A 12,538-nucleotide genomic window follows, 5' to 3' on the forward strand; every position below is an offset into this window, starting at 1 on the left:
CCTGGATGGGTGTAGTGTCAGCTGAGAGCTGTTGGTGGCTGTCTTTGCCACCACTTGGGGACAGCCTGCTTGAGGAGGAAGCCAAAGCTAAAGGAAAGAGAGTGAGGGAGGAAGAGTGAACAAGCAAGGGGAGTGTCTGGGAGACATCGTTTTAGGTCTGAGGATCTAGCCATGCCTAAACAAATTCTCCCTCCTTGTACTTTTGATTCTGTCACTTGCACCCAAGAGTCCTGACTACATAGAAGGAGAGAGAAGAGGGTCTGCCTAGGGAGGGAGAAAGAAGATCCTGATAAACTAAGACGATCCCAGAAGCCTTTTTCCTGGCAGGGAGGCAAGAGGAGATGGAGCTGATGGTACCACACAGATGGCAAAGCTTGGGCAGAGACCCAGGAAGCTGCAGGCCCAACCCTGGCACCCACCCACCTGGCACCAGCCTGCCTCTTGCTGGTGACTCCCCTCCCAGAGCTCTGCAGATTGTAAAGAGCTTTCCAAGTTCATCTCTCACTGGATACTTCTTGGCAGAAAGGCACTGCTGAGATCATTAACTCAGAAGAAAGAAACCATGAGGCTCAGAGAGGGGAAGTGACTTGCCCAAGGTCACACAGCAGGTTGGTGGCAGAGCCAGACAGCCATTCTGCCTTTCTCTGCCTCCTGTCCCACCTTGGCACCAACACACCACCTTTCCCAGTTGGCACTGGCTCGAGAGTTAAGACATGTGGTTTCTGGTTGAGAGTCTGACACTGATTCCTGGCTTACTTGGGCAGGCTACCTTCTCTGTGGGTCTTGAGATCCTCTTACATAGAGGCTGCCAGACTAAATGACCTCTAAGGGCCCTTCTGGTTTTGAATCCAGTGGCCTGCCAACCTTGGGGGAGAAACTCCCCAGGCTGCTTCCCCTCCCAAAAGCTCCTGCCCCACTTCTCTTCTCCTTTCTACCCTGACTCTGCTAGGCCTTAGGGAGTCCTGGTGGTTTGGGGTCCAGCTGGATGCTCTCGACTCAGCTGGCACAGGGTCCTGGCGAGGAGGGTGAGACAGAGTTGCCCAGGCTCATACTGTAGTTGGGGGACACACTGCCTGGATACAACTACCTGAACCTGACATCACCCTCACCCCCACTCTGGCCCTAGCTCAAAACCCTTGTGTTCTCAGGGACCTCATTGATAGAGTGAGCAGCACTAGAGTCACTAAAACTCAAGTTCAAACTGCAGTCCTGCTGTGTGACTTAGGGCAAATTACTTTCCCTCTCTGAGCCTATTTCTTTAACTATAAATGGGGAAGGTAATCCCTCCCCTGAGAAGTTGTTGTGAGGATATGGAGACATCACATAAACTAATAATTAGACTTAACATATGGTGGTTAATTAGTAGGAGACCTAACAGTCAAAGCTTCTTAGTTGGGCTTTTTTTTTTTTTTTTTTTTTTTTTATTTATTAATTTTTTGGCTGCGCTGGGTCTTCGTTGCTGTGTGCGGGCTTTCTCTAGTTGCGGCAAGCGGGCGCTACTCTTCATTGCGGTGTGTGGGCTTCTCATTGTGGTGGCTTCTCTTGTTGCAGAGCACGGGCTCTAGGTGTGCGGGCTTCAGTAGTTGTGGCTCACGGGCTCTAGAGCGCAGGCTCAGTAGTTGTGGCACACGGGCTTAGTTGCTCCGCGGCATATGGGATCTTCCCGGACCAGGGCTTGAACCCGTGTCCCCTGCATTGGCAGGTGGATTCTTAACCACTGTGCCACCAGGGAAGTCCCCTTAGTTGGGCTTTGAAGGCTGCTAGGGTCTGGCTCAATTCTTTATTCCCAGCCAGTTCCTGCCCCCAAGCAGCTGAAATAACAGTTGAGGATCCACCATCATTTCCCTTTCCTTATATCCAAGTCCTCCTTGGTTTTCAAAACATAGCACAGTTTTCTCCGTTCCTAGGAAGACCTCCTGACTGGCCCAAAGGGATCTCTCTTTCCACTGAATATGGAACACTGGCTCTTCTCGTCACTCTGAGCCATCCTTCCAGCCTCCCTGCAGCCTCCCATCCAACAACTGCCCACTCATTCATCAAAACGCCATCCACATCCATTTACTCATCCATCTGACATCTGACATGCCCTCATCCATCCAGGGTACATCATTTATTTATTCACAGAACGTTCAATCTGTGTCAGGCCCTGTGCTGGCGCTGGGATGCTGAAATGAATACGTTGCAGTCCCTGCCCTTTGGGAACTCAGAACCTAGGAGGGGAGACGGATGGAAAACCACTGTGATCAGCGGGATAACCCAGGCCTGAACGATGCTGCCTCTCCCTCCAACGGTGAGTGCAGAAATCGATGTAAATAAATAAATAGTTTAATTGAGATTCAGTGTCTTATAAATAACCCCGATTCTAAAGCTGTTATCTTTTATTCAAAAACCAAGTCAAATATTCCAGAACTCCTGCTTCTGCAGCAGTGACATGCAGGTAATTAACAAATAAAGATAAGAACAAAAAATAGGAGGAATATCTTCCCCATCTGGTTGCCATGGCTTAGAAACAATAATCTCAGGGCTGCAGTGGTTGTAAATCATAACTGGCCTTGGAGTGTCTCTTTTTTTCTTCTTCCTTTTGGCCACACTGCTCTGCATGTGGGATCTTACTTCCCCAACCAGGGATCGAACCTGTGCCCCTTGCACTGGAAGTGCGGAGTCTTAACCACTGGACCATCAGGGAAGTGCCTGGAGTGTCTTTTTTACTTTGATGGGAGGACTTGTGTGGAGACAATAGCAACCTACTCCTTTGCAAAAAGTTCAAGTGCACATGCATTGAGAGGGAAAAAGTGACTTCGGGGGGCTTCCCTGGTGGTGCAGTGGTTAAGAATCCGCCTGCCAATGCAGGGGACACGGGTTCGAGCCCTGGTCCGGGAAGATTCCACACGCCGCAGAGCAACTAAGCCCGTGCTCCACAACTACTGAGCCTGTGCTCTAGAGCCCGTGAGCCACAACTACTGAAGCCCGTGAGCCTAGAGCCCGTGCTCCCCAACAAAACAAGCCACCACAATGAGAAGCCCGCACACTGCAACAAAGAGTAGCCCCTGCTCGCCGCAACTAGAGAAAGCCCACACACAGCAACAAAGACCCAAAGCAGCCAAATTAATTAATTTTTTTTTTTTAAAGTGACTTCAGGGATATTTTTTCCTGGTCAGCCTACAAGTCAGGTGAGGCTGGCTTCTTGGGTCTCTCTCCTAAGTGGGCCAGCACAGAAGCTTCTGTGGGCAACTGCTGTAGCCTCCCGCCTGATCTCCTGGCAGAAGGAGGCTGCCTATCAACCTACCGAGTGCTTTTTCTAAAGCACAAATCTGGTCGAATCACTCTGTCATCAATGCAGCCCAGAGAGCCTGGGGTAATTCCTATGGCCTCTCGGCCAGCCAATCCCCCGGTCACAAGGACCCCAGATAAGCGGGATGAGTCCCCTGACTGTAGTCCCAGAAAGACAGATGAGATCCAGTTCCCCCAGCCTCACAGCCCTGTCCGGATCTGTCAATGCCCACAGAGTAAGTCCCACTTTCCTGCCCATTGGTCCTCTCTGCCCTTGATCTCCACAATGCTCTGTGCCGCTTCCTCTGACCCAGCCCTCCCCTGGCCCCCGGCCCCCTTTTCATGAGCCCTTCCACACCAGCAAGTGTCTCTACGGCCTCGGCGCCTTCCCTAAGGGGTCCCCCCACCCCTTAAACGTTGCACCCAAGGACGCTGTTTTCCCTGTAGTCTTCTCAGTGACTCTGTTTCTCTTCTCTCATCCCATGCTCCTCAGGCCCAAAGGTGGGGTGGGTACCCTCTGGGGTCCCCAAACTGCCTGCAGAACTGTGCGACCCAGTGGCTATACCACCCTCATCACTGCTGGACTCATCGTCCACTGGCCTCCGGGTCTTGTCCCTTCCTTGAAAACGATCCCATGACCGCTGCATCATCCTGGTCGACTCTGACATCTGGGGGCCACCCCCTCCAGCACCCTAACCTCTCAAGTCCTCTCCCATGACCTTTGCTTCCATTCTTCCTTGTCCACGGCCACTTCTTGGAATGTGTCATCACCCATAACTGCCCTGCCTCCAAAGTCGCCAGTTTGAGAGCCCCTCTCAGACACCCCAGCTTCTTCCCAACACCCTTCACGATGACGGGCCCATCAGCCTGCTGGGATCACATGACCCCTCACTTCACCACCAGCTTTGCCTGTAACCCAAACTGTCATACTCCTCTGCCTTTTCATCACGTCTGTGAGGAAAAGCCCACACCTGGATAAACCCAATTAATAGTTTTCTCAGTTCTCACAAAGCAGCCAAGCACTTCTGGAGAAAGTCACTCCACGGGGCAGACTGGGGCCACTGGAGATCCGGAATCATCGACTCCGAAAAGCTCCCCGATGCTGTCCCACAACCCAACTCGGCTTCTCTGAGGAACTCACTCCTCCTAATATTTCAGATCTTCTTGCTGTCCTCAACCCTCCTGGGTCCCCTTCGCCCCTACCCTGGGTAAAGACCTGGTCTCCCCCCACCCCCTATACTTGACGCTCTGTCCCTCCCTGCACTAAAGGACAATGCCTCCTCCTGCATTCTGAACCCTATCTTCTACCTACTCGGGAGCCCACATCATCCACGATCTCTTCTCTTGTAAACCCAACCTCTTCCCCTGCCCAGAATCCTTCCCACTGGCTCCTAAACATGCTTAAGCCTCTTCTACTTAAAAAAAAAAAAAAAAATAGAAAGTCCCCTTTTCCCCCTCCAACTAATGCCTTATCTAGCCCAATGCTCGCACATCCAAAACTGTTTAAAGGTCTCCACGCCCTCCCTGCTACTCACCCCTCCACCCACTTGCTACAATTTGGTCCAGGGGTTAGGAGCAGAGCTGGGTTAGAATCCTGGTGCCGCTGGTTTTTCTACAACTCTGGGCAAGTCACTTAACCTCTCTGTGCCTCAGTTTTCTCACCAACAAAATGGGTATGATTCATAGTACTTCCTTCATCTGGTCGTGAGGAAAGTCAGCGTTATTTAAAATTATATTCCGCTGCAGAGCTCCCTGCCTCCCCCCTTGCTTTATTTTCTCCACGGCACTTATCATTGACTAACATACTATTCACTCCTTATTTACTGTCTCCTGCATTAGAAGGCAAACTCCACGATAGTGGGGATGTTCACTGCTGCATTTCCAGCGGTGAGAGCCGTGCCTGGCACACACATTCTCCACCTCCTTGGCCTGATTCCGGTGCAGCCCATCCTCCTGCGCAGTCAGGCCCCTAAGTATCAGAGCACCTCAGGGCCACAGCCCAGCCCCTCTTCACACTCCACGTGTCCTAGCAAATGCACGTCCCCCCCAGCTTCAGTTCCTTCAGCCTCTAGCCCCTTTATAACCAAGTACCCATTGGATGGTTCATCATGAACTTAATACATCCAAACCTGGTCCATTTGCAGTGATGGGGGCCCCAGGATGTGTCCAGCTGCATGAGTTAGAAAGGTAAGCTTTAGGCCCCGGTCTTCCTCCTGCTCACCTGCGTTCCCAGTCTGTCATCAACTGGCTCTCTCATCTTCTGAATCTCTCTCACATCTGGCCACCTTCCTCCCTCTACCTTCTCTCACCTGGCCAACTGCAATACCAGCCCCCAGTCTACTTCAAGCCTAACCCACCCCTCTTTCCAGAGTGAAGCTTCCTCGAGGCTCCCCTCCTGCCCCTCCCCCTGCCCTTAGCTCCCCACCCCCATCCCTGATTATTTATTTATTGGGTAGCTGCCAGCTGAGGGGGATGCAGTTGCCATGGGAACTTTCAGCCCCGAGTCAGGGCTGCCTCTGCTCTCAGTAGGATGCTCTTGTCTGTCTAGACGCCAACCCCAGGAGTCCAACACCAGGCGGGGGGTTGGGGGTGGGGAGTGAGAAATGAATAATGCAGATGGGCCCACCCCGGCCCCAGGAAGCTGGCTGGGGGAGAGGGCGGGCAGAGGGCTGGGCTTGGGGCCACAGAACCCATCAGAAGCCTCTTGTGTCCAAGTCCTTGCCAGTCAGTTCTGCAAGTCAACTACTTTCCTGTCCAAAATTGCAGCCATATCGCCAGGGGACTTAGATACAGAAGTCAGGCTGTCTGGGGAATGATGAGGAAGGGGCTGCTGAAGTTTCTGGAGAATAGTTTGGTCGCACCTTGTCTCCTTTACTGACTTTAGTTCACAGAGATGCTGAGGTGGGAAGAACCCGCCATTGGGGGTCAGGCACACCTGAGTTCCATTCCCAGCTCAGTCCCTGACTCACTGTGTGACCTCGGGCAAGTTACTCCCCCTTTCTGAGACAGCCTGTTTCCTCACTGGGAAAACGTCCTGAGGATTTAGACAGCACAGGTAAAGCTCTCATCCCGGTACTTGGTACACAGTTGGTGCTCAGGATATGACTACAGCCTTTGCTGCATCCCCAAACTCAAGCCCCCCTTTTCCCAATGGATTTCTGAGGCAGCTGACAAAATTAAACTCGACTCAGCCCCTCATCCGTGAAATGAGGTAGTGGGATTGAAGCTGCAGATGGCAGCTGGAAGGACCCCTGGAGATCTGTTGGTCCAACCCCCTCATTAGAGAGGTGAGCAAACTGACAGCAGAGAGGGGCAGTGACTCGTCTAAGGAGAGGGTCTCCTCTCTTTCTCTGAGCTCTGTCCCCATCTCCAGGGTCCATCTGGCATCCATGCCATTTGAGTATGAGTTGAAATAAACACTCAGCAAGAGATTAAAAGGAGTACAGTCATGGAGACCAGGTAGTCTCTGGCAAGGTCAGGGAAGATGGGCCTAAAAGGGACTCAATTCATCGAACAAATATTTCTTGAGCACCTACTATGTGCCAGGCCAGGGTATACAGCAATGAGCAAGCTGGCGTGGTCTCGGCTCCATAGAGTTCTAGTCTAAAGACAGATACCACAGTCCTCCGGGAGTTGATGATGGGGGCTTCTCTGCCTGGTTTCCCACCCACTGTGCATAGTGATCTGTGGGAAGTTCTTTCTACCCCCAACACATGCACACATTCTCTCTCTCTCTCTCTTTCTTTTCCAGGGCTCCCACAGCCCTTCTGCCTCTATCTGTCCCAGCCTGGATCCTGCTGGAAAATGGCCAAGGCTATCACTGTTAAGTGAAAAAAAAAAAAAAAAACCAAGCTGCAGAACAATATGATTCCATTTATGTAAAAAAAAAAAAAAAGACACATGAAATGTGTGTGATTGTAAATGCAGAATCAAGAGCCTGGGAAACACACAACAAATGGTTATGAGAACTTCTCTCTAGGGAGCGGGAAGGGGGAAACTTTTACTTTTAAATACATACACTTTGGTATTTCTGAGATGTTTTAAAACAAAGCTATAATTTTTAAAAAGTTAAGAGAAAATGTTGTTAAGATGTTGTTGACTCATTGTTAGACTGTGTGAAAGAGCACTTGGGTGGCTCAGAGGATCTGAGGTCTCCTTCTGTGATGTGAATGTGCTTTGGGACCCAGGGCAAGACTCCTCTGGGCCTCAGTGTTCTCATCTGTACAATGGGGGCCTCTGCCGCTCCAAGTCGCTATCTAGGCCTGGTGTTGCTGCAGCCCGCCTGCCTTCAGGGGGACTGCTCTTGGGGTCCTGTGACCTCTGCTGAGAGCCTAATGGCCCGTCTTCACCAGAAGGTGGTTCTGCCAGTCTCTGGTACAGCCTGTCTCTAGGTTCTGCCTGGGTCATCAGAGCCTTGCCTCTCCCTGACTACACACAGATCCACCATCACCCCTCCTCCAGGTGCCATCAGCCCTCTCCCCACAGCCCTAGTGTGGCCACCTTGATATGAGGAGGCTCAGCGTGGTCACTTGAGTCTCCTGAAGTCACTCAGACAGGATGTGGCAGAGCTAAGATCTGAGCCCTGTCTCTACACCCACTGCTCTTCCCACTCACCAGACACTCTCCAGAGACAGTCACGGGCATACGAAGGGACAGAGTGGAGGCGGGGATAGAACCTGCTCTGCATCAAAGGGCCTCTCATGAGCCACCCAGCCCAGCCTCCCATGGGCAGTGAAGGAACAGCTAATGTTTCTTAACCTATTAGTGCCAGGCACTGTTCTGAGTACTTCACACCTGTTCATTCATTCATTCTACCAACAGTTCTTGAGCGTCTTTTGTAGGCTTAGTGCTGAGAACTCAGTGGTGAATACAGAGGGCCCAGTTCCTGTCCTCACGGGATGACAGTCCTGCCCATAGCCTCCTCAGTGCAGACATCAGAACACCTGCTCCAGGCCAGAGAGCAGGGGAAATGGGAGAGGGACAAGAAGAGAGGAAGCTCTTTCCCACTAGAAAACTAGGGAATTCCCTGGCAGTACAGTAGTTAGGACTCCGTGCTTTCACTGCCGAGGGCCTGGGTTCAATCCCTGGTTGAACTAAGATCCTGCAAGCCGCGTGATGAGGCCAAACAATAACAACAACAAAACTAAACTAACCTCTCCCAATGGGTCTTAGAATTGTAGAGTCATTTATTGAGTACCTACTGTATACTACCCCTCATACTCGGGTCACATTTCTCTCTTTTTTTTCGGCCCGTGCCGAGTGGCTTGCAGGCCCAGTCCCCTGGCAGTGGAAGCACGGAGTCCTAACCACTGGACCACCAGGGAATTCCTGGGTCACATCTCTTAATCTTCCCCCTACTGATAGATGAGGAAACTGAGGCTCGGGAAAGTCAAGGGGCTCGCCCACAGGCACACGGAAGAGCCGAGTCTGCAGCCAGTCTGCTGGGGCAGAGCCCTTGCTTCCCCACCACGTGGTTCTCTGGGACTAGGCTACTCTCACCCCCACAGCCCCGCTCCATAGCACCTTCTGCTCTCAAGGGTGACCTTCCTCCCCTCAGTGCTGCGCCCTCCTCCTCAGGACAGCTCCCCAGCCCCCAAGTCCTCAGACTGCCATCTGTCTGTCCTCACACCCTCCCACTATGGCCCAGCCCCCTACCTCAGCTGGGCCTGGGGGAGCCAGGGAGCAGCTGGTCACTACCTTCCACGTAATTAGCCCTCGGAGACCATGCCTGGAGCTGTTAGAGAGGCCCAGGACTGTCTCAATGGGCTGGTCTGGCCAGCCCTGAACCTGTCAGGAGGCAGCGGCTGGGGCTTGGCCTGTCTCCATGGCAACCCAATCCCCTCATCCCAGTGATTACTGACCCGTGCACAGCTGGGGGGCTCCTCAGGCCCCTTCTGGGCAGATCTATCCCACTATACCTCTGAGCTGGCAGCTCCATTAGAACAACAGGTCTGGTAGAGGTCTAATTAGCATACATCTACATTAATTTGCATAACCCCAGGGCCTAGCAGCCCAGGGAGATATCAAGGTCAGTCTAAAATCAAAGGGTCCCTCTAATCTCATGGGGTGCCTAGCTCCTCATCGACCATCTGGTCCAAACTCACAGGCGCCAGACTGGGAGGTGGTGTGGGCAGTGCAGAGAAGGGCCTTCAGGCCAGTGACTCAGTCTCCTGCTCTGTAAAATGGGCACAAGGTGCCTACTTCACAGCGGTGTTGAGAAGATCAACACCGGGACTTCCCTGGTGGTCCGGTGGTTAAGACTCCGAGCTCCCAATACAGGGGGCCCGGGTTCCATCCCTGGTCAGGGAACTAGATCCTGCATGCCGCAACTAAAAGATCCTGCATGCCGCAACTAAGACCTGGTGTAGCCAAATAAATAAATAAATATTTAAAAAAAAAAAAAAAAGATCAAGGGGTCTTCTAGATTCATTCCCAAGTCCAGGCCTCACCCCACTCCTCCAACCCCCAATCTCCACTCCTGGAGCGCTCTGCTTCCTGCCTGTGGGGCAAGCCCTTCTTACAGGCCCATAAAAGCCTGTAGGAACCTGCTCTCCCCCAGGAGGGTCCTCCCACCAGGCCCTCCCTCAACCTTAATTTCTGGGTCCTGGCTGGAAGTGGATTAGAAGCTGCAGGCTACCAGCTTTGGCCTTTCATCAACACCTCTGGGCTTTGACCTGGTTGGTGCACAGCTGGGAAGCAGGGGAACAGAGGGCATCTGGCCTCGCCCTGGCCCCCAGCACCACCCACTCCAGTGCACCCTTTGGAAAACCATGCGAGGCAGTTTAGGGCACGCCCTGGAGTCACACTGCTTGGGTTTATTTTCCAAATGAGCCTCAGTGTCTCCATCTGTAAAATGGGGATAACAAGCCACACTTCTTTTTTTTTTTTTTTTTTTTTTTTTTTTTAATTTATTTATTTATTTATTTATGGCTGTGTTGGGTTTTCGTTTCTGTGCGAGGGCTTTCTCTAGTTGCGGCAAGTGGGGGCCACTCTTCATCGCGGTGCGCGGGCCTCTCACTGTCGCAGCCTCTCCCGTTGCGGAGCACAGGCTCCAGACGCGCAGGCTCAGTAGCTGTGGCTCACGGGCCTAGCCGGTCCGCGGCTTGTGGGATCTTCCCGGACCGGGGCACAGAACCCGTGTGCCCTGCATTGGCAGGCGGATTCTTAACCACTGCGCCACCAGGGAAGCCGAGCCACACTTCTTGGAGTCATGAAAATTAAATGAGATAATGTATGTCAAGTGCCTGACATAGTAAGCACTCCATAAATGTTAACTGTTATTATTAAAATAATGACAGTAATAAGAAAGAAACCTGAGACCACCTGGAGGGTCAAAGAAGTGTTTACAGAGGAGGTGATATTTAAATTTGGCCTTGAACTGACTATTAAAAAAAAAAAAAAACAACACTGCAAACACTCTGGATGTCCCTCAGAAGGACACACAGTAAATTATGGCATCTCCCTGTGATGAAACCAATACAGCCATTACAATGGTGTGGAAAGAGGGCCAACCTGCGTGGTGTGAAAAGGCTGCAGGGCCACTTGAGATGTATGATCTTATTTTTGTGTAGAAGAAAGAAAAAGAATCATCAAACTGTTAACTCTGGAGAGTGGAATTGGAAGGGGTCTTTGAGAGTCAACTAGGGATATTTCTGTAAGGTTGTTACATTGATGAGTAATACTTTTATAAGAAAACAAAATAAAGAAGAAATTACTAGGGGATGAATGAGCATGGGCAAAACCCCTGAGGTGTGGGTGGGGTGACCAACCATCCCGGTTGGCTTGGGGCTGTGGAGTTTCTTGAGGTGCAGCACTTGAGCGGATAAACCCCAAAGTCCCAGGCAAACTGGGACAAGCTGGTCACCCCAGATGTGGAAGGGTATGGACCACTTATGGGCCTGGGGACAGCTCTGGATGGATGAAATGAGGGGTGGCAGGGTGGGAACACCTGCGGCTGGGCCTCAGACCTAGAGCTTTATCCCGCTGGCCCCAGGAGCCAGGGAAGGTTTGAGCAGAGGGACATGGAAGCTGGATGCTTCAAGCACGGGGCTCTCTGGCTGGGGAGGAGGCTGGAGGCGGGCGATCAGGTGGAGATGCAGAGGCCTTCCTTGGACGGCTAAGGGCAGGGCCCAGCATCCCTCTCCATGCTCGTGGTCCCACTCTCCTAGGACTCCCACCTTCTTGGAGATGCCCTCTCTACCTCTGCCCCTGTCCCCGTGTCCAAACTGTTGGCACATCCCCAGTGCCAATCCTCCAACAGGCTCCGGAGTGGGCAGTGAAGGCCTGGGAGGAGGGCGCCCTCCAGAGAGAAGCACTTCAGACAGGGTGGAGGGGAAGACAACCCAGACGGAGAAAACCCACCAAAAACCAGGCTCTCCCAGGAGACGCCAGCTGCAGACAAATGGACATTTGGATAAATATAAAGGTGATTAACCAGATCTCCCCATTAAGTATAATGAATGACACCATATAATTAAGTCAAAACCTCATGGCAGAAAGCACCTTAATGGAGCAGGCACTTAGGCAGGGAGAATTCATTAAGGAGGTGTGGAGAATTTCAGGAGTGGCTATGAGGATGGAGGCAGGTGGCAAAGACCAGAAGGTTGACAAAAACAATCGGGAGTTAACATCTGTCCAGAATGGGACTGAGAACAGAGCCCAGGAGTTATCAGCCCAGGCTCTGGAGTCAGGCAGACCTGGGATGGAGTCCCAGCTCTCAGTTACAAGCTGCGGGATCTGGGAAAGTCATTTCTTGGAGCCTCAGTTTCCTTATCTGCGAAATGGGAATACTACTACTACTAATATCCACTTCCTGGGGTTGTGAGGATTCAGTGAGGTAATGTGAGTAAAGGACTTTGCATATAGTAAGTGCTCAGTAAATTATCATTAATTGGACAAGTCACTTTCCCTCTTGGGATCTTAATTTCTCACTGACAAAAAGAGGATAATGTCCTATCTTCTTCCCAGAGAAACTGGAGGATGAAATAAGATCACAACCGTAAAAGCAATTGCTATACTATAACATGCTTTTTAAACTGTGAAGTGATCTACCCACATCTGTCATTATTAGGATAATTATTAAGTCCTTGGTTTCATCCCAAGGCCAGACTCTTGCTGCTTCTTCCCAGAGAAGCTATACAGTGTAGTGGTTAAAAGTGTGGCCCAGAAGCCAGACTGTCTGGGTTTGAATTTGACCTTTAATGCTTACTAGCTGTGTGACCATCAGCAAGTCACTTAACCTCTCTGTGCTTTAATGGCTCCATCTGTA

The 12,538-nt window shown here is 51.5% G+C and overlaps 1 protein-coding gene across 4 annotated transcripts in view; it reads right to left on the minus strand.

Annotated features, from left to right (window-relative positions):
• The window catches only part of NKAIN1 (sodium/potassium transporting ATPase interacting 1), a 44,550-nt gene that overhangs the window by 8,393 nt on the left and 23,619 nt on the right, over positions 1 to 12,538 (minus strand). The window lies entirely within an intron of this gene.

This window comes from Balaenoptera acutorostrata, chromosome 1 (genome assembly GCF_949987535.1).
Source record: "Balaenoptera acutorostrata chromosome 1, mBalAcu1.1, whole genome shotgun sequence".
In the NCBI taxonomy this organism is placed as follows: domain Eukaryota; kingdom Metazoa; phylum Chordata; class Mammalia; order Artiodactyla; family Balaenopteridae; genus Balaenoptera; species Balaenoptera acutorostrata.